At 40.0% G+C, this 19,765-nt stretch overlaps 1 protein-coding gene and 1 long non-coding RNA gene across 3 annotated transcripts in view; one reads left to right on the top strand and one right to left on the bottom strand.

Annotated features, from left to right (window-relative positions):
- The window catches only part of Nr3c1 (nuclear receptor subfamily 3 group C member 1), a 101,334-nt gene that overhangs the window by 56,883 nt on the left and 24,686 nt on the right, over window positions 1–19,765 (bottom strand). The window lies entirely within an intron of this gene.
- Window positions 1–19,765, top strand: part of LOC131896003 (uncharacterized) — a 31,606-nt gene that overhangs the window by 11,085 nt on the left and 756 nt on the right. For both annotated transcript variants that reach the window (XR_009375342.1, XR_009375341.1), the window contains exon 3: window positions 11,763–11,895. This is a non-coding gene — a long non-coding RNA (uncharacterized LOC131896003). The remainder of the gene's footprint in view (window positions 1–11,762; window positions 11,896–19,765) is intronic.

The raw sequence follows: 19,765 nt of genomic DNA on the forward strand, positions 1-19,765 counted from the left end.
AGGAACAGAAACCACAACACAAGACACATAAAATGCCTAACTGACCTAGAGGCAGTAAGGACTGTTACACTCTTTCTTATAAACAGTAGTGATCTGATCTTATCTGTATGCATGAAAGCTATAGGTACAGAACAGGAGCACGCTGGAGATGAGAAGGATGCCAGTCAAGATGTTTCCGGAATCCACTTAAAAAATCACTGTAGCTGGGCAGTGGTGGCACACACCTTTAATCTGAGCACTTGGGAGGCAGAGGCAGGTGGATCTTTTAGTTTGAGGCCAGTCTGGTTTACACAGTGAGTTCCAGGACACCCAAGGCTACACCAAGAAACCCCGTCTCAAAAAAAAAAAAAAACAAAAAAAAACATTGTAGCCTTCCTTAAGGAAGGATCAACTGAAATGGCAGGTAGTAATTGGGGAACTGAGTGTATCTCAGTTGTAGAAAATTTGCCTTTCCTTTATAAGACCTTGGGATTAATCCTCACCCCGCTCCCCCACCACACACACACTATGAGGGAATTATTCATATCTTCAACACTATGGGCAGAGAGGAGAAAAGTTGAGGATTGTCCAGATTGCAGCTTTGGGAAGGGGATAGACAGCACATAATGTACCTGCCCAGGTACTGGCTATATCGGCAAGAGGAAGTCGAGCTTCTGATAAGCAGGAAAATCATTTTGGACATGATGAGCTTGAGAGGCCTGTTAGTTAGATAAGCTACTCAGTAGGTAGTTCTCCACACAGGTCAAGAGGTGAAAAGACCACATTGGAGCTGAAGACACTCAAGATGAAGGGGTCCTCGCCCCTGAAGCAACTGATCATTTGTCAGGAAGAGGAATGAAGTGACAAGAGGGCTGGAAAAGAGCTCTGCAAACACTTCAAGTAGAGGAGCTTATAGAAAGGAGGCAGAGAACCAGAGATCTGGACCCCAGAAGTCTTAGGAAGAAATCTTTCTAAACAGGTCACTGATAGATAGCACGGAGCTACTGTACAGTAGGTCACCGGATAGTGTCCACTGTATTTAGTGACAAGAAGATGATTGGTAGCCTTAGAAAAGCCAGTGTCGATGAGCAGGGATAGAAATCAATGGTGCTCCAAGGTCAACCAGCCGCCTCCCTCCTAAAGCCTTCCAAACACTGCTCTCCACCTCCTTTGCTGCCACTCCAGCTCATACTCTCAGTATTCCTTATCGGCTCTTTGGCAGTCACTCTTGGAGTTCCCTTGCTGTATAGTCTCTTTCTAAACCCCGCCCCCAATATATATATAGTTTATCCTATAGCCAACTGCCAGAGTAGTGTTTCTGAGGTACAGCATGGAGCAGAACAGTCTGGCTCAGAAACGATCGTTCCCTGTTGCCTTTATAAAGTTGTACAGCATCCCTCTCAGCTTCAGTGGGCTCTGTATTCTGCATCCTTATTATCCACACATACAGATATGATTGGATCATTGCTGTTAGTAACACCTTAGCAGTCCTCACTGCCCTCAGCTCTGTTAGGACGATTTTATGTGGCTCATAAGGTCTCACGATATTGGTGAAACCTAAACACCTTTACATGATATTCAACCCCCACCCCATTACTTGTCTCAATCTTCAAGTCCATTCATATTGCCTACAATTCAAAAAATCTGCCTTAAAATCCTAGCTCTAAAAAATTAACTACATTTAAAGAGTCAAACTGTAAATTATGGTCATGCAGATGAGAATAATTTTCTTCTTAAGGTATGGGTCTGGGTCTCTAATAAGTCTGACAGACTGGATAAACAGCATCTAACAGAAAACTTGTCATGAAATATATTCCTTGTTGTATTATGAAACACATGGCTAACAAAGGGGGTGCATAAGCATTTAATAATGGGTTTCATAATATTAATCTGTTACAGAAAACATTTCTATTCTGTTATCACTGTCTATTTTCAGCTCAGTAGAATGACAAGAAAAAGAGGAAAAAAGGCACGCGCACACACTTTCTATTTTAAAGAAACAACCATCTTGTAAGTGTGTGGTGCTTCCCAACTGGGAGCTAGTAGTCTAACAGGCTACACTGAACTAGCTAGTGCCCTGACTTCCCAGCTGCAGAATTATACATAAGACAACTGAACTCCAGAGAGATCAGAAGCCTCTAAACTCTTAGAGGGGATAAAGATGATGTCACAGGCAAAGAAGGATACGTTACGTAATCATATACCATTTTCCTTGTCTTTGTTACTGTTTGTGATTGCTTCCCAGTACTTTCATAATCACGTGTGTGTTACATAACCCTCATATAGTGCAGTGGTGCTAGACTACACTAGCAAATGCTTCCCCTCTGTACTTCCTCTGGCCTTGGGACTGCCCTGTAATATACGGTTGCAAAGGACCCCTAGGATCAGTCCTCAGAAGGTGAGTCTGCACTTGTAACAACTATAAGAAACCAAAGATCACCTTGCCAGAACTGATACTTTGAAATTGTACCATGGTGAACCCAGAACTTTATGAAACAGCAAGAATGAACTATTCCAGATGTATTTTGTTGGCTTATAAAGGAATGCCAAAAGACTTGTTCAATTTTAATAAGAATTTTTCATGTTCTCAATTAGAGAAAAGTTACTTTCATTCATATTTTAGAAATCTAATGTTTTCTTGATTTTAGCAAGATGTTCTTTGAACCACAGAACAAACAGTATAGAGGACTGTTATCATAGTGCTTCATTATTTGTCAGTCTCAGAACATTCTGAGGCTTTCCAGGAGGCCATCTCCCAGACTCTGCTTTGGGAAGTCCTGTATCTAGTGAGAGATTCTGAGTTGGTGACTAGCTGTGAGATCCACTTTGCACTCACCATAGTCTTTCACACACTTAGTGACGGAACATGTACTTAATACGCTAAGTATTTGGGAACAGACTATCAAAATAATTTCTATTTTGTGTCTCTGTCAGAATTAGTTTAAGTCCAGTCAAGCTCAGTACCTTGATTTATGTCCTTACACTGTCAACTCCTGTGGATAAATTTGGAGGTCTAATAACTATTTTTAGGATAATTTACATCATCACCTATGCTCATTATGCTAATAAGGTATTAGCATAAGCAATGACACAGCTAATCAAACTTTGACCAAATGTAATGCATTCCCCACCTGGGTGAAATGAGAGCTCTACAACCCAAGAAAGCCTGCAAATATTGGTACAGATAACAACAATAAAAAGCTCACTAAAATATACTATAGCCTCTAAAAATTATTTTCATATTTTAACACTCAGCAGATGTCTTAGGATTTCTATTGCTGTGACAAAACACCATGACCAAAAGGCAAGTTGGGGAGGAAAGGGTCTATTTGGCTTACACTTCCACATCACTGAAGGAAGTCAGGACAAGAACTCAAACAGGGCAGGATCCTGGAGGCAGGAGCTGACGGAGAGGCCATGGAGAGTCAGGCTTGCTTCTCCTGGCTTGCTCAGGCCACTTTCTTATAGATTAACTCAGGACCAGGAGTTCAGGGATGGCACCACTCAACATGTTCTGGCCCTCCCCTGTTGATCACTAAATGGAGAAAATGCCTTAAAGTTGGATCTCATCTTGGCGTTTCCTCAGCTAAAGCTCCTTTCTCTGATGATTCCAGCTTGTGTCAAGTTGACACACAAAACCAGCCAGTACAACAGATAAAACGACCATCTGAACTGCAGTATCCTTTGTGTGTATCGAGAAACTATATTAGTTTGTATTCACTGAAAAGTATACCAACTGATGGTACTTTAATTTGTTCTAATAATCTAACCTGGTCTTCCAGAGTATCACTGCATGGAACAGAGCATTTAAAAGTAAAAGAGCTATAATGTAAATTACTATATTATATCATGTTAAAAATCTTATTGTGGTTTCAGGTTTTATACATTTGTAAATTTCAATGTGGTAAAATTCCAGTCTCCATTTTACCAGTAAACATGTATGTATATGACCTTACTTCCTATTCTACAGCAATCTTCAGAAATTTTCGAGTCAATAATTTGGTTCCATGAAATTCTCTAAGTATAGTGTTTCCTCAGTTGCAAAATAATTGATAGACTGTTCAAGAAGATCATTATCTTTTGACTGGTTTTTCAAACAAACAAACAAACAAACAAACAACAAAACTACCCAGAATCTTGGCTTCACTTTTTATGTGGGAATGACATTCAGCTAGTGTAGATAGTTAAAGTGGTTCATCAGCTCCAAACTAAGCTTTAGGTGGGATGTGTCTTTGAAGACAAACACGAAGTATTTTCCTCTTTTTCAAGGTATCTATTTACTTTATCACTCAAAAAAATGGAAAAAATCTTCAGTTCCTAAATATCATACCTTCCCCCTCAAACAGTACTAGGCAGTAAATTGAATATATTAAAAAACAGGTCAGAGAAGCTCCCTGTATGACTCCAAGTACATTCAACAAGGGGAAGGATAAGCTGATATCAGAAATTCTTTTTAAATATTAAAACTGCCTTTTAAAAAAGTTAGAGGGGTAGAGTTCCAATGAAATTACTAATAACTTCTAAGACATTCCTGACTACTTTGTCAGCATTACAAGATCTTGTGAGGAACTTCATAAATTAGAGCAATTGTGCCTCCCCCTCATATTTAAAGAAACGGAAATGAACAAGTTAAAAAGCATTTTCCTAACCCTGACTGTAAGTCACAAGCTTGATGCTGCCTGGAGCCAGCTGGCATTGGGCCCATTTACAGTAGGTTGTTTACTCCCTGTCTACCAATCATTACAGAGAAAGAATGCTTACAGGCACAGTCGGAATGCTTTCCAAAATAGACCGACAGAGAAAGAAGGCTTAAGAGCTTTATTAACTTTATAGGTATTATTTGGAATATTCCAAAATCTTTGAATCCACTTTTCATAACTCGGCATTTTAAAGTAATCCAAAGTAAACAATCTTAAAATGAGCTCATTAGTGGAATGGGTAATTTTCTACATTTTAAGTAAATTTTAACTATAATTTTTTAAAGATCCCAACATCTACCTTAAAACAGATTTTAATTTAAATAATTTGATTGAAATTGCTATTACTAGTTCTTAGCATAAACATAACAGTAGGAAACCAGGGCAGAATATATAGAAAATAGAAAAGTAAGCTCTGATTATCACAGAAGAAGTACATCAGAAAAAGAACTGAGGGACTTGGTCAACCCTGGCAGCTACAGTGATTGGTGTTAAGCCCTTGGGGAGCCTCTTTCATCCCCATTGTCTAGTTTAATTCTGAGATAAACAGGTAATAAAACCCTTTCTCCATTAGAGGATATCCCAAGTTTGTCTCCTCAAGGTTACATACTATAGTTAGTATCAGCAGCCATGGAAAACTTGAAAATATAACTTGTCTCGGCACTCAGTGAATGTTAAAATGAGTGACAGGCAGGAGGTTATGTCTCAGGTATTTCATAGTTATCAACTTAATCCTAGAATCAAATCAACAATGTAAACAAATTCCACCCTAAGGACGTTAGGAATAAAAACGACTTTTTAAGCCCTATGTATTCAGTGAAAAGATGACGAATGTGTTCAGTAGGAAAAGGAGGAAGCTTCTAAAACCTCTGAAGCACCCACAGCTCCTAACGGAAGACAGACAGCACTGCTGTGTAGTATTTACCTTCTCTAGCTTCTTCATTACAATTTTCAGTAGATTTTAGAAACCTATACATCTTTTACTGTACTATACACAGATCACTCCATGATATCTATGTTGTTGTACATAAGCAGTTATGTTTAATAACCAAGTCCAAAGGGCAAAACCGATCACTTTACCAGCACCAAGGCTGCCGAGGTTTCCTTTCTGAGCCCCTCAGAGCCTGGTGGGGTCTGGGTTGCTCTGCTCCCTGAGCACATCTTTTGCTAATTATCTTCAGTAATTTGGTGGTTCCAGCTCCTGCCATATGTTGGTCACAGTGTACCTGTTTCTGTTTTTACTTTTGTGTTCTTACTTGTGATTTGTTTCTTTCAAAAAGAGATCACATGCTAATGTGGTTTACTTATTACTAAATTATAGTAAACTATTTTCTAAACATTTGTTTTCTGAAAAAAGCTTACAGCTAATTGTATTTAGGTTAATTTTTCTTCCTCCCCCTCTCACTCTCCCTCATCCCTTTTCTCCTTCTCTTATCACTTCTGCCCCCCCAGGGATGGACTCCAAAGCTGTACATGCTAGGCAAGCCTGCACTATGGCACTGAACTATATCCCTAGCCCATTCCTTTTAGGAGCTGAAAAATAAAGAATGTACACCTAAAATGCTGGAGTAATTGTAACACATACTGCATCAGTTATTTCTAAATTGTCACTAGAGTATAAAATTTAAATGAGACATTGATCAGTAGGTAAATAAATAAAATAAAATTCTACCTAGTGCTTCCAGTAGTTAGTAACTGATCAGTTACAACATTCATGACCCTGAAAATGCTGTAATTTATAAACAAGATTGAAATATACTTCCATGGTAGGACTATAGAGGTGACTCAGTGGTTAAGAGCACTGGCTGCTCTTTCAGGGGACTTGGGTTTGATCCCTAGCACCCATATAACAGCTCACAACTGTCTGAAACTCTAGTTCTAGAGGACCCAATGCCTTCTTCTGGCCTCCCCAGGTACCAGACATGCAGAGGTGTACAGACAGACACACTTGCAGGCAAAATATCCAAACACATTAAATAATAAAATTACAAATACTACTGCATCAGCAGGGGTGCTTACTAAGATCTGAAGGACTAAAGAAGCATCAATTATTCATTAAATGAGTTGAAAGTTTTCTATCTATAATGTATTATTAGTGTATTTGCTACAGAAAAGCAAAGTGGTTTGTCGACACAAATGTTACAAACTTGAATTTGCACAAAGGAAATTGAAATTTGACTCAGTAAATACAATAATTATAACAGTAATTCCACTTCTTAGGCACATTTCTAGCTTCCACTTTTCAATTTGGTAGTTGAATGAAAGAATATATACTTTGTATAAAATTGAGTATCACAGCATGAGAACTAAAACTGGATAAATTTGAAAGATGAGTGTTTTACTCAATAAATGAAAAATTCTAAACAATTTGGAAGAATTCTATAACCCTTAGGCTTGTAACTGAATTACTGAAAGGCAACTTAACCCAATCTCTTAAACTACAAATGGGGAATGCCATGCTTTGATTCTCCTTATCACCACCCACACTTCTTTCCTCTTTTAGTTTTGCAGAATACCACCTCGAAAATAGCATTTCTAACACTCAACAGAACAGAAAAATGCTGTGCTAATATCTTAGTTATCTTCACTGAAAAATATATACTTTCACAGTTCCATTATAATGTAACCTCCTCTTCTTTTAAGTAGTATAGCTACCAGAAGTTCCTAAGGCATTTTTAGGCCCCTCTCATCTTCTCCAGATCCCACCTTCTGTTGACAGTTATGACTTCCAGAATCAAAACTGAGTGTGAAACCTTAGTTAATGGCTGACTAAAACCCCCGAGACCCATAACAGAAACCAGCAGATGATGTGTTGACCAAACACCTGCCCAAGCCGAATGAGAAGTGCTGCCGTCTGCAGACAGCTGAGAAATCTTTCTGTTTAGCTTGTGTGTGTTCACTAGGCAGCCTGAGATTTGGGTCTGTACCTCTTAATGCTCCATCTTGCTTACAGCACCACCATTCCCATTTATCACTTCAGTTTACACATTTAAAATTTGCCCTTTCTCTTTATTAATCCTCTCAAACTTTCTGCTGACTTTAAAAATCTTATTTTATATGTATGGATGTTTTGTTTGCATGTTTCTCTGCGTGCTACATGAGTGCCTGGTATCAGGTATCAGGTCCAATGGAACTAGAATTACACATGGTTGTGAGCTGTCATGTGGGTGCTGGAAACCAAACCTGAGTTTCCTGGAAGGGCATCTAGTGCTCTTAACCACTGAGCTATTTCCCCAGCCCTTACTGACATATTTAATAGACATTTAAAAACATTTACTCTACAGCATTCTCTCTAGCAGAGATTTCCCCCCACTTAATCCTATCTAGTGAAACTCCCGAGAGCTCCATTAGTTTACAGGTCAGAAGAGGATGGTCCCTGTCTACATTACAGGAAGTACTGCAGCACTACATAGCGCGAGGTCTAAAACTAGCATACCGAAGTCTATACGTTTTTAAAGACTAAGTAACAGTCCAATAGAAAACAAAACAAAGTGCTATTTTCAGTTGTAAAGAAAGAAGTAAGTGGGAATAAATGTAGTTATGAAGTTAAAGAAGTACACACCGGAAACCATAAAGCATCAAGGAAAGAAATCAAAGATGAAATGCAAAGGCTGAATATGTTCACAGAGGGAGTGAAAGCAATAAAGATTTAGGGCAATCTATCAAAATGCCAAATTGTGGTAGTCAGAGAAAAAGAAAATAACCCCAAAATTGATGGGGGTGGGGAGTACACCTAAACCAACACTAAGAAACCAAGTTAGAGGCTTCTTGACTGAATGCTGCACCGCAAAGTCAGTAAAATAACACGGCACTGAGATAAAAACAAAAACAAAACAAACAAACAAAAACACCACCACAGAGGAGACTGACAACAGAACGGAGAACCTAGAAGGAAACGAACTTCTGACGATAGCATCAGAAAATATAAAAAAGACCCGGAAAACCTAGTTTACACATCCGCCCCCAACCCCCGCCCTCTGCCAACGGAATTTTAGCTAGGTGCTTTCATGATACACAAAAGTCAACTTAAAATAGGACAAAAGACCTATGATCAGAAAGCATAACCTCATAGAGAAGAATATAGAGGTAAAAGGACTCGAAACTGGTCTTTGTAGTTATTGTTTGACTACACCACCAAATGTTCCTATTACAAATGCAAAAGTACAGGACTGGAGAGATGGCTCAGGGGTTAAGAGCACAAGCTGGTTTTCCAGAGGTCCTAAGTTCAATTCCCAGCAACCACATGGTGGCTCACAACCATCTGTAATGAGATCTGGCGCCCTCTTCTGGTGTGCAGGCATACATGCAGGCAGAACATTGCATACGTAATAAGTAAATAAATCTTTAAAAACAGAAGCACATAAATATAACTCCATTAAACTTAATGTTACTCATAATAAAGGGGAAAACCTCAACAAAATAAAAAAGCAGCCCACAGACTAGTAAAAAATTACTTGCAAACAACGTATATGATGATGTGATAACATTTATAAAATCTAGAGGGAACCATTAGGGGATTAGGGAAAAATCTGGTGCTAGGGAAATCTCCAGGAATCCACAAGGATGACAATAACCAAGACTCCTAGCAATAATGGAGACAGTGCCTGAACTTACCTTCCCCTATAATCAGATTAGTGACTACCCTAATTGTCATCATAGAACCTACATTCAGTAACTGATGGAAGCAGATGCAGTGATCCACAACCAAGCACTGGGCTGAGCTCCTAGACTTCAGCTGAAGAGAGGGAAGAGGGATCAGAGGAGCAAGTGAGGACAAGATCATGATGGGGAAAACCACAGAGACAGCTGACCCAAGCTGGTGGGAGCTCATGGACTCTGGCCTGTCAGCTGGGGAACATGCATGGGACTGAACAAGCCCCTCTGAATGTGGGTGACAGTTAGATGGCTAGATTTGTTTGGGGAGCCCCTGGTAGTGGGACCAGGACTCATCCAGGGTGCATGAAATGGCTTTTTGGAACACATTCCCCAGGGTGGGATACCTTGTCCAGGCTTGACACAGTGGGGAGGGGCTTGGCCCTGCCTCAACTTAGTATGCCAGACTTTTTTGACTCCCCAAGGGAGGACTTACCCTCTCTGAGGATTTGATGGGGGGTGAGATTGAAGTAGGGGGGCAGAGAAGGAGAGGGAGGGGGAACTGGGATTGGTATGTAAAAGAAAACTTTTTTTTTAAATTAATTAAAAAAATCTAAACCAGCATAATCCCTAACAATAGTAATTGTCCATGTTCCCACAGGTAAGAAAACTACAACCAATCAAAATGCAGAGCTGTAGAGCCTGGTCCCAATGGATACATCTGCACCTAAGGCTCAAGGAACATTGTAGAAGAGGGGGCTGAAGGACTGTAAGAGCCAGGGGATCAGAGAGTTTGCTATGAGATTGTTGTCTCCTAAGTAATGTCAGAAGCTACTCCCATAAAGATTCACCAACATGACTGTCCAAACATGAGCTGAACAAATACTGCACCAATGGAAATCAAAGCTTTGCAGGATCTCAAGATGGAAAAGGGAGTAAGGACAACGGAGAAGTGGTCAAAGGATGTAAAACAACATGTAGAATGAACAAGTGAAGGTTTCATGGACAATATGAAGTCTAAACTTATCAAGATTTTGTTTTATTAGATTTTTTGTTTGTTTGTTTGTTTGTTTTTTGAGACAGGATTTCTCTGTGTAGCTTTTGCGCCTTTCCTGGATCTCGCTCTGTAGACCAGGCTGGCCTCGAACTCAGAGATCCGCCGGCCACTGCCTCCCGAGTGCTGGGATTAAAGGCATGCGCCACCACCACTCGGCCTTATTAGATTTTTTTAACAGATTTTTTGTTTGTTTGTTTGTTTTTTTGTTTTCGAGACACGATTTCTCTGTAGTTTTGTTGCCTGTCCTGGATCTCGCTCTGTATACCAGGCTGGCCTTGAACTCACAGAGATCCACCTAGATCTGCCTCCTGAGTGCTGGGATTTAAGGCGTGCGCCACCACCGTCCGGCTGTTTAACAGATTTTAATTGCTATGTGACATACAATGTTATTAAGAGGGCAGACAGTAACCATTTTATTTTCTATGAGACTCTCCTTATATCCTGTGTTATAAGCCTCAAATATATACACTAAAGTTTATTTTGAATAAACTCCTGGTAATCTCTGACTAAACTAAGGGCCCTTACACATGCTAAGCAAGCCTTCTACCACTGGTTAAGCCCTTAACCCTTTTTTTGTTTGTTTGTTTTTGTTTTTTGTTTTTCGAGACAGGGTTTCTCTGTGTAGCTTTGTGCCTCTCCTGGAACTCACTTGGTAGCCCAGGCTGGCCTCGAACTCACAGAGATCCGCCTGGCTCTGCCTCCCGAGTGCTGGGATTAAAGGCGTGTGCCACCACCGCCCGGCGCCCTTAACCCTTTTTTAAGGTTTTAAAGAGAAAGTAGCTAAGTAGCCCAGGCTGACCCTCAGTTTTCTCCACAGCCTAGGCAGGCTCTGAATGTTCAAGCTTCCTGCTTCAGCTTCCCAGAAGCACCCGAGATGACAGGCCAGAGCCACAAGGCCAGATTAAGTCTCGGGCTTTGAGCTTCCTTTGTTGGCCAGTCACTAAACTGAAGTCTAACCTAAAGGTTTTGTTGCCTCATACAGTAACACTTCTGATCAGAAAAGAAGTATCTAATCTCCCAGGTGTCAGATGGTCCCTATCCTATTTAGTGAAAGCAGAGCAACCCATCTGTGCATGGTTCTAGCCTCTCTGGTATCCAGGGACTCTTCAAGCCACCAACAAGTAGTCAGCAGTAACTGCAAGTGATACAGAAACACACAGCCTGTGGTCACTTGTCCCCAGCACAGGCTGACAGCCACTGCAGTAGGGGACCTGCACACGTTCATCTTGAACTCGAGTGAAAACAGAAACAAGGCAAAAGCATGCAGTCTACAGCAACACATCCTACACAAGGAACAGGGAGGAGGAGGTAGAGCGACCAAGTGGTAAGGCAATTCTGGATGAACACGGCTTGGCAGTGAGCAGTGTACTGTATTTTTAACTCAAGTGGTTGAGATCTATTTTCCTAAGTGCACACCTTTTCTTCCTTGATTGTAGGAGGCAATATCCCTGAATGAAGACGGAGCAGGCAGCAGCAACACAGGAACCTGCTTCCTCAAGTTAAATCTGTGGTCTGGACGACAGCGTAAGCTAGACTCCCTTACAACTTAAGAGAGTCACAAAAGGAAAGGTAATAAAAGATAAAATTTCTGGAAGCTTTCTACGACTTATTTTCTAGAATGAAGAATCCTGATTTAGTCCTAAAGAAATTCTGTATTTCTAAACACAGTGCATTCTTACAATCATTTGTGATTGGTCTGGGGAATGCTCCATTTCAAGTCTTAAACAGAACACAAATTTATAGCATTCCTAATTTGTTTAGCTATAATCTCCAATGATATATTTCTGCATTTCACAGATTTTTCACTCTTTATTAGTATACAAGCAGTTCACTGAAAACACAGAAACTCTTGCTTTTTAAAACAAAATTGACAGACTTTCACTATGTTGTTTAGGCTGTACTATAACCCCAGACTGGTGATCCCTAGTACAGCCTCCCAAGTAGCTGGGGGTAACCTGTGTTACTGTGCCTAGACAGAAACCATCTTATCATTAGTTTTAATGCTTTACATTTTAAATTTTCCTTTCTTTAAAAAACAAACAAAAACTCCCAAATCTCCCTGGGAAGGGGAAATAGAAGAGATTTTGTGAGTGGACTGAGGTCAGGTGAGGATGGGAACAAGAGCAATCAGGTGTGGGGGGGGGCAATAAGGGAGAAGACTGAAAGAGACTACTGGAAAGGGGGGACATTTCAGGGTCAGATAATAACCCAGCACAAGGGAACTTCCCAGGATAAGATTCCTAGCAACAGCATATATACAGCCTGAACTGGCTATCTCTTGTAACCAAATTGGTGCCTAGCCCAATTGTCATCAGAGAGGCTTCATCCAGCAACTGATGGAAACATGATGCAGACCCACAACCAAATATTAGGTGGAGTTCAGGGAATCCTGCAGAAGAGAGAGAAGAAGGATTGTGGGAGCTTGGAAGGGTCAAGGGCACCACAAGAAAACTCACAGAATCAACTAACCTTGGCTCATAGGGGTTCACAGACACTGAACAGACAACCAGGGAGCCTGCATGGGACTGACCTAGGCACTCTGTATATATGTTACAGTTGTAATAGCTTAGTCCTCTTGTGGGACTCTTAACAGTGGGAACAGGGGCTGTCTCTGACTTTTATTGGCTTTTGGGGCCCTACTCCTCATACTGGGTTGCCTCGCCCAACATTAATACATGGGGAGGTGCTTAGTCTTACTGCAACTTGATGTGCCATGTTTTGTTGATATGGGAGACCTGCCCTTTCCGGAACAGAAAAGGAGGAAGAGTGGGTTGAGGAGGTGGTGGGAACAGAGCAGGGGAGGGACTGGGAGAGGAGGAAGGAGAAGCTGCAGCAGGGATGTAAAAATACACACACACGGTCGGGCGGTGGTGGCGCACGCCTTTAATCCCAGCACTCGGGAGGTAGAGCCAGGCGGATCTCTGTGAGTTTGAGGCCAGCCTGGGCTACCAAGTGAGTTCCAGGAAAGGCGCAAAGCTACACAGAGAAACCCTGTCTCGAAAAACCAAAACACATACACACACACACACACACACACACACACACACACACACACACACACAACTTAGGTGACCACTCAGTGAAAGGAAAAGATGTCAGGATATTCACAGTGCACACAAATATAAGCTTTAGAGACGACCTGAGGACAGGCCCTAAACAATGTCTGTAATCTTATTAACCAATGCTGTAGAGGGAACAGAGACCACAACTGCATGACTGTACTACAGGCAAAGCACCTCTTATCTGAACTTCCTGGGTCCAGAAGTTTCAGATTTCAGTTTTTCCACATTTCTGGAACATGTACACAGTTATGCTGGCTTAAAAACCTCTAAAACAAGGATATGAAATCTGAAATACTCCAGAATCTTAAACTATCATGTTAGCACTCAAAAGTATTTAGATTTTGGATTTCAGTTTAGGGATCAGTCCATATTAAAATATCTCACTTTCAACAACAATAAAAATACAAGATATAAAACAAAGTACAGACAATGCACAAGAAAAAAGAAACCAACAGAGAAATACTGCCTTGGAAAGCTTATGCATTGTAGTATTTCAAATATACACTGACATAAAGCAACGTCTAATGAAGTGAAATACGAAACTGGTATCATTTACATTGAAAATATTAATACAGCGAAGGAAAAGATGAAATGGAACCAACACAGAAATATTAAAGCAGGGAAGCATTAAAAGTTCACTAGAAAGGCCGAACAGAGGCAGCAGCAGGAAGAGGGGACCATCAGTGATCCAGAGGTAGATCCCTTGAGATTATGCAGCCAGAGGAACTGGGGAAAAGAATTAGGGGGGAAAGCACCACACAGAGGCTTGGAGATCTGTGGGATGCCATTGTAACTAAGATACAGCTAGTGTCACAAAGAGGGAAAGTGTACCATCTGAAAAAATAACAAGACAACCCCACATGTAATGGAACACATTCTAACACCCAACAAACTCCAAATATGTTAGATTTTAAAAGATCCACACTTAGGCACATCATAATAAAACTATCAAATCTATAAACAGAGACTCTGGTAGGCAAGAGGAGACAATTCGTCATACACAAATACTGAGCAGTAGAACCTCAGAGAAGACAGCTGGGTAAGCTATTCAAAGTATGGAAAGAATGAACTGTCAGAGCCCTACACTCATCGATGCTACACTTTCAAAGTGACGGGGAAATTAGACATTCTAATTCCGGTACTGCAAGAGTTTATCATTTACAGACCTGCCCTCCAGCAAATACTAATGAGAATCCTTCAAATTGAAATGAAAGAAGGAAATAACTATTTCATGTAAAGAACACCAGGAAAGAGCTGGGTAGACGAGCCAGTTGGTAAAACGCCTGGTGTATAAACATGAGCACCTGAGTTCAGACCCCAGAACCCAATGAAGAACTAGACACAATGGCATACCGAACCTGTAACTACATGACTCTGGTGAAGAAGAGTGAATTCACTGGCCAGCCAGCTAGGTGCAACAATGAATTGATTCAGCTTTGCAGAGACGCCCTGTCTCAAAACTAAAAGTGAAGAAGAGCAAATACACAAACACAGGAGACAGCATTGAACAAACACTGGGCACTGGAGATACAAGAGGGAAAAAATTGAGCACTAGAATCAAATGTAACATTCCAGAATACCATGTGGGACACAATAAAACAGCAGGAAAGCTTATAGCTCTGAGTGTCATACAGTATAGACGTGACAAATAATGTAATAATACATCACAAAGTCTCACAGAATAGGGACAAACAGCTAAAATCAACAAAAAGGAGAAAAATGACAAGATGAGTTCATCAATACATGAGGTAGAGCCTAAGAGGACAATACAAAGCATGAATGGAACAGATTGAGTCTTGGGGCTGGAGATACAGTTCAGTAGTTAAGAATGCATACTGTCCTTGCGGAGGACCTGAGTTTGTTATCTGCACCCATGTTGGACAGTTCAAAACAGTCTGTAACTCCAGCTCCAGGGGAATTTGATGCCCTGCACTCATGCGACATATCCACATACAGACACAAACACACAGACACACACAGAGACAAACACACACAAACACACACACTTTTAAAAACAATAGAATATGACTCTAGAAAAAAATTATTTATAGCTCTTCGGGAAAAAAATAAAGACAACCCCTGACAATCCTTAAGCCAATTTCACTGAAAGAAAAACACTTAAAAATATAGAGCCAAAAATGAAAAATAACAACAATTGCCACTGAAATTTGGTGTTATTAGAAAATGTTTTAGAAAATTACATGCCAATAGATTGAAACATCTTAAAGAAATAGTCAATTTTCTAGACACATAATGACCTAACAAGAGAGTCAAGAACACAATGAGATCAGAGTAGCAGCAAATCTCCTAAGAAAGAAAAGCTCAAGCCTCATGGATTATCTCCTAAAACTGACCAGACTTCTATAGAAGAACCAAATGTTTGTGCTCCTCAAAACTTTCCATAAATGATACTGCTTACCCTTTTCATACCTCATTCTATGAACTAGTGCGACTCTGCAACCAACTGATAAGGCAGAACACAAACCCTGTAGACTAGTGCTCTTGCTAAACCCCTACAAAAACCCTCAATAAAATACTTGCAAAGTGAATTCAATAGCACATTAAAAAGAACAAATACCATGATCAATTTGGTTTCATTCCATGAATGCAAGGACTATTTAGCACACACAAATAAATGTAATACAGAACATAATCAAGAATAAAATTTATATGATCATTTAACAGATGCAGAAAGGGCCTTTGATAGAATCTTAAAAACCTAAATAAATTTGATATAGCTAAGTCATAAATAATGAAGACTATGTATGACAACCTAGAGCCAACATCTTACTGAATGGGGAATTACAGAACAAATTTTCTCTAAGATTAGCAACAAGACAAGGGTGTTCATTCTCGTCACTCTCATTGACTATAGTACTTGGAATTTTATCCAGACCCATTAGATTAGAGGAAAAAAATGAAATGAAAAAGAAAGAAGGAAGGAAGTTAATCTGCTCTGCTTATAGACGACACACTTATGTTCCTGGAAGACTCCAGAAACTTACCAAGAGACTCTTGCAACTTATAAACAGGCTTAGCAAAGTAACAAGAAACAAACTTGTATACACCAATAATGAATTCGCTGAGGAAGAAACTTGAAGTAGCTGACAGAATGAGGGATAACTGACAGGAAGAAGAAATGAAGGAAGGAGAAAGAAGGGAGAGAATAAGAAGAAATGAAATTAGGAATAAACCTAACTAAGGAGGTAAAAACTGTTACAATAAAAAAAAAAGGCTAATAAAATACTGAAGGAAGACACTGAAAAACACTGGAGATAGAAAGGCTTCTATGTTCCTGGATTTGGGAGAATTAATATTTAAAATGACCACACCACCAAAAGTGACCTACAGATTGGGCAAAATTCCCATTAATTCTTCTAAGAACCAGTCTTAACAATCAGATGGAAACACAAAAAGACCTCAAATAACCGAAGCCATCTCTACTTGCTCACTTGTTTCAAGTTCATTTTCTTGGCTCTGCTCCATCTGGAACTCATTATGCAGACCAAGCTGGCCTCAAAGTTTTAATGATCTTCTGGTCCTTTCCTTCTGAGTGTTGGGATTACAGGTGTGTATCACCAAACAGGTCTGCCAAAGCAGTATTAATCATTAATCAATAAATGGAATGATACAAACATCACATCTCTGATTTCAAAATATATTACACAGCCCATGGTAACAAAAGCAGTACAGTACTGGCACACACACACACACACACACACACACACACACACACACACACAAAAGCACACAAACCAATGGAATAAAACAGAGGAACCAGAAATAAATCCAAGTTGCTCCAGCCATGGGTTCTTAGCAAAGTGTTGAAAGCATACTTTGGAGAAAGATACTCTAACAAGAGGTGCTAGGGAAACTGGAGAGCCACAGGTACGACTATTAAAACTATACTCGATTGCTTACCCTACATAAAGAATCAACTCAAAATAGATGAAGACCCCAATATAAGAGACCTATGGAACTATTAGAAGCACACAGAGGGACAGCATTTCAAGTGTTCAACAGAGGCGATTTCTGAATAGGATTCCAACAGCATAGGAAACAAAAGAATTGAAAAATCAGATTACAAAACTCCAAAAACCTTCTTCACAAAACAGGAAACAATCAACTAAATGAAGAGAGAGTTCACAGTATGAGAGAAAAATCCTTGCCTACTATTTGCACGACAAAGGATTAATATGCAGAGAATACAAAGACCTCAGAAAAACTTAAAATCAAAAGAACAAAGTAATCCAGTCAAAAAATTGTCTATCACCTCAACACTCACCTCTCCACAGTACAAATGGCCCCAACATTACAAAACAATGCTCAATATCTTCGGCCAGCAGGGAAGTGAAAACGAAAACCACACTCAGAGTCCACCTCACCCCAATCAGAATGGCTTTTACTCAAAAATATGTGGAGAAAAAGGCATCCTTATATACTAATGGTGAGAGTGTAAATTAGTACAACAGTGTGCATGTTTTCCTCAGGTATAACGGCTACATGATCAAACATACCACTTCTGCATATCACACAAAGAAAATCAAGCCTGTATATGGAAGAGATGCTTAAATACTTCCATGTAGTGTTGTACTATTGATGACAGCAGAGCTGTGGGATCAGCCTATGCATTCACCAACAGATGAATGGATAAAAGAACATAGTGTAACTCCATAATGGAGTATTACTCAGGTGTAAGAAAAATACAATCATATCATTTACAGAAAAGCAAAGGAACTAGAGAACAAGGGTTAATCAAAATAAGCCAGCCAGACAAAAGCAAGTGTTCCATGTTTCTTCCTCATACCTGGACACTTAAAGTTACCATGAACGTAGAAGAGAAGCTGGAAGGGAACCAGAAGCCACCCGCTTCATCTCTCTTACCTCTATCCATGTCTAGTGTAAATGACACCTTTTAGAGTTATCACTGAAAGGTATCATAAATGTGAGTGTTCTACAGCTGGTGAGATTCCTGCAACTATCACCTCTGCATTTATCTTTGCTACCGCGGCCAAAGCAAACACTGTTTGCCTTACCCAACCTGCTGACTCCATCTCTTTTCCCACTTCTGTTCCCTGACTCTCATCTAGGACTAAACTGTGAATTTTCAAATCCTGTGCGGGGGTTCCCTAGGTTTCCACATATCTGGTCACTGGTATGCTTATCTAATATGAACCCTTAAACTTTCTCATAAAATTTTAGATATAAAAATCGGGTAAACTAAACTGACCTTCAAGTGTTCTTGTACAACCATCCCAAAGCTGCTTGCTCCATTCTGTTTCAAGTACAATTGCTGGCCCACTAGGTTTTTTTCCCTGAGACAGAAGAGTTCCAGAATCCATCTCTCTTCCTCCCTCCCTCCTACCAATGGGCACTTTACAGCAATGTTTATCCCACCAAGCAGGTACTTTGCAACAATATTTATCCTAAAGCCTAATCTCAATTTCTTCACTAAAATAGAATGGTTAAAAAAACAACAACAAAAAAAGGAGGGTGGAAAAGGCCCAATTTGATTTGTAAACTCTTAAAACAGCTATGTAAATAGCAACATGAAAACGGAAATGGAAGCATCTGATACACCTCTGACACAACCTCGGGGGAACAGACTAGTGGTGAGTACTGGTATTGCAACTCAGCACACAACTGCCTGAGAGCAGCTTCATGGTTATGTTAGCTAGTACTGGGGTGTTTACCTTATGGCCCAGGTATTCCATTTCTAGATAAAATTCCCTTGGAAAAAAACCTCAAGAGACATTTATCAGGAAACATTTTCATAGCATCATTGTTCAAAGTGACAAACCAAAAAGCAAAACAAACAAAAACTCTGGTCATGATCCAAGTGTCCACGAGAACAGACATGTATTATATTCATTAAAAAACAAAACAAAACAAAACAAAAAAAAACATGTCTGGGGGTCAAGCAGTGGTGGCGCACGCCTTTAATCCCAGCACTCGGGAGGCAGAGCCCGGCGGATATCTCTGAGTTTGAGGGCAGCCTGGTCTACAGAGTAAGATCCAGGACAGGCACCAAAACTACACAGAGAACCACTGTCTTGAAAAAACAAAAACAAAAACAAAAAAACAAGACAAAATGAAAAAACAAACAAAAAGACCTATCTGTACAAATATGCTTTAGTTTGCATGAATGGATCTCAGGAACATAATGTTTACGACAACAGCAAAGAAAACCACAGGTTGTGACTGAGAGGGACTGCACATGCCTGTAATCTTATCACTTGGGAGGCTGAGGCAGGGGAATCACTATGAGTTTTATGACAGCCTGGGTTTTTCGACCCTGTCTGAAAACAAACAAACACCCAATCAAGCAACAGCAAGCACACATTATATTTAACATGATTCCATAGCATAAAGTTAAA

This window comes from Peromyscus eremicus, chromosome 19, assembly GCF_949786415.1.
Source record: "Peromyscus eremicus chromosome 19, PerEre_H2_v1, whole genome shotgun sequence".
Taxonomy (NCBI): domain Eukaryota; kingdom Metazoa; phylum Chordata; class Mammalia; order Rodentia; family Cricetidae; genus Peromyscus; species Peromyscus eremicus.